The 3,196-nt window shown below is 31.8% G+C and overlaps 1 long non-coding RNA gene across 1 annotated transcript; it reads left to right on the top strand.

The window, feature by feature from the left end:
* The first annotated feature begins 621 nt into the window (after positions 1-621).
* Positions 622-2,237, top strand: LOC121212500 (uncharacterized). The gene is made up of 2 exons (XR_005907761.1): positions 622-984; positions 1,851-2,237. It is a non-coding gene; the product is annotated as an uncharacterized lncRNA (long non-coding RNA).
* Positions 2,238-3,196: the final 959 nt, after the last annotated feature.

Raw genomic sequence — 3,196 nt, 5'->3', positions numbered from 1 at the left:
GAATTATAATTATCACATACGTGAAACTTTACAATTAAGTCCATATATTCATTTCTCACCTTTCGTACTAATTTGTAAACATTGTAAAATACATTCAAACAATATAAATTTGTAATTCAACCACAATTGTCACGCCCCAACTTAGGGGCTAAAACTTTTTTCAGGTTAGATGGTTGTGTTGGAAATCTATTTGTTGTTATTTGGGCCTCTGTTTGAAGCCGGGTTCACTTAGTATTTTTGGAAACTTTAGAGTAAACAAACTTTGAAGCTTAAAGTAGTTGGTTAAGATACTCTTAATGCTATAAAAGGTCATGAGTTCAATTCCCCTTAGTACTACACATATTATTAATTCTATTCTTTTGATCATATTCAATTTGTTCACATCCTGACTTATATTCATTTGTTGTGAACACTTAGATAATAAAATGAGTATTATCCTAGTTGTTGAGAACAAGCGCTTATATTCATTTGTTCACATTCTTTTATTTTTTTCAGCATTAATAGCTTGGTCAAACCCCTTTTATCGCCCAAAATTTGTTACCATGCAAGGGAAATTCTTTCCTCTTTTACCTTTCTTATCCCCTTTTTCTCTCCTATTGTTCCCCTTCCTTTCCTTTCCTTTCCTTTCCCATATTTCACTCATTGTTTTTTTCCCTTTCCCTTTAACTTGCTAGCCATCCCATGTAGCTTAGGAAAGGAATTCATTTTTTCTCTCCTCCATTTAAACCACCATAGTTCTTTATTACCGCCACCTTAATCACTTTTAGCCACCATCGCTTTGCCAATCAACCACCACTATACCACCGTCTCTTCCCTTTCTTCTTTTCTTCCCCATGGCTGGACCTCCACCACACGACGCCGTAACACTGCCATGTTGTCGCAGCTCATCATCGTTATTTTTCTCTCCTTTTATTCTTTTTTTTAGATATTTCCAAATCCTCACCCCAGTATAGATTCGTCAGAATCGATTGATATTGGTAAAGAGTAAGTGTATTCTTTTTAGGTTTGAAATAGTTATCTTTCAAAGCTTTGGTCGAACCTATCAATGGTGTTAGTTGGTCTTAATATGTATGGCATTTGTTATATTATTTAAGGTGCGATCCTAGAAAGACATCAATTCGGACTTGAAAGATAGAGGTGTTATTGGTTTAGATCTGTTGATCGATGGTTGAGAGAAGTGATTATTTCAGAATGGGAAATTAGATTATTTTCTTTGCTTTTTGTCAAATCTAACATGGTGATTTTGTATGCTTCATTTGTTATTACAAACTAGATCGATTATTAATTGAACGTGCAAAATAAGGTATGGGTCCTAACCAATAATTGTGTGATTTATTTGAAATAGAAAATTATATTCCCATATTTTATTAATTCAACCAAATGTGGAAAGTGTTACTGTGATTGATCGATTGGACTCATGATTCAAGTGATGATCACACATAACCATGTTTCCTTAATGTGGTCGAGTGTGCCAATAATTTGTTATCGTTACTGATGCTCTGAAAGCATGATTACACATGCTTACTATTTCCATTACACTAAATGTGTGGTATATATGCTAATACTGTTATCAAACTGATTTTGATACTGTTACCAAATTATTTTTGATATTGTTACTGTACTGATTTTGATACTGTTACCAAACTAATTTTGTTATTGTTACCGAACTGATTTTCATACTGAAATGCATAAAATTCCTTTTTGCATTGAAGGGGGATTCGGTATGATTGAAGAAGGAAAATCTGGCAGTATATCTGTAATTCTGGTGGTTTAACCACATAATTCTGGAAGCTATCTGCAATTCTAGTGGCATGACCACATTTCTAACAGCTTGTCTACAATTTTTGCAGTTTATCTGTGATTCTGGTGGCTTTCCTACAAACTGGTGTGCTTTTGGATGGAACGAGTTTTGAGGAACTCTTATGGTGTGTAGCGGAGTATGAGTAGGAATTTTTCTTTAAATGCAAAAATACAATGTTTTATGAAAATCATAAGCATACATTTGAGATTTATGAACTCTGTTTTTTTATGGCACTATTGACTTCGACCCACATTGAGCTTTATATCTCACCATTTTTAGTTTTCTAATTTTACAAATAACCCTCGAGTTTAGGACATGGATGCGGTTATCGAAGGAGCCTCTCAGATGATTTTAGGTTTAAATACTTAAATCTTTATTATATGTTTATTTTTGGGACTGTAATAATTTTCTTAATGGACTGTGGCATGAGACTTTATTTTGGGGATTATTATTTCGAGTTGCATGACATTAAGTTTTAAAAACTGCATAAATAGGTATTTGATAAGATTACACATGAAACTTGGTTTTTAATAAAATCTGACAATCACTCTTTTTTGTTGTGATAAAGAAAATAAGTTTTGAATAATAATACAACTTACTTTTCTGAAACATCTGAACTTTACAAATAAATTTCTAAAGGTGCGTGATTTTTAAAATAAACCTTTTTTTCCCAAAACAAAGAAAAATAATCAAGCTCACAAGTTTTGAATTAAAAAGGCAAATAGTTTTAAAATACGAAAGTTTTCTGCACCATTCCAGTTCCCAATGTAGTCTTTGGAATTCGACCATAACATCTAGGTTGAGTTTGGGAGGTTAATCAATACATATAAGTACATAACTATACCCTAAACACTTACTAGGCAAAATCAGCTAACAAGTTGATTTGTAAGGACTATTCAACAATTTTCCCTTTTTCCAATTATCTTCAACTTGTTTCAAATCTTTATTTATATAATAATTAATTCCAAATGCCTTATAATGTCTAAATATATGCATACGACTTTTTAATAGCATATTACAAAATTTCTCAAAACTTTTATATTTTATTCAATTTAGTCCCTAAAATTGAACTATCATATCATTCACATTTAAACCCGGTTTTACAATTCAATTTCAATTACATCCTTCTACATCCCTCTAATTCCCATATTTATGAAATGCTAATGATAGTTTCATCAACTTTTTATTTTAGTCCTTAAATGCAAAACAAACATTCAAACTTTGTAAATTAATCCTACATAACATCTAAGCTTAATATAAAACCATTTAACACCAAAAAATTCAAAAATCATCAATGGAAACATTTCAAAATTTTAATGTCATGTTTGGTTGGAGGATGTAGGAATAGGTTACAGCCCAAATCGGCGAGCCCACTACTAAACCCATGTTTGGTTG

This window comes from Gossypium hirsutum, chromosome A13 (genome assembly GCF_007990345.1).
Source record: "Gossypium hirsutum isolate 1008001.06 chromosome A13, Gossypium_hirsutum_v2.1, whole genome shotgun sequence".
In the NCBI taxonomy this organism is placed as follows: domain Eukaryota; kingdom Viridiplantae; phylum Streptophyta; class Magnoliopsida; order Malvales; family Malvaceae; genus Gossypium; species Gossypium hirsutum.
Note: the sequence above shows the minus strand (reverse complement) of the source record. Positions and strands in the feature narration are given on the sequence as shown.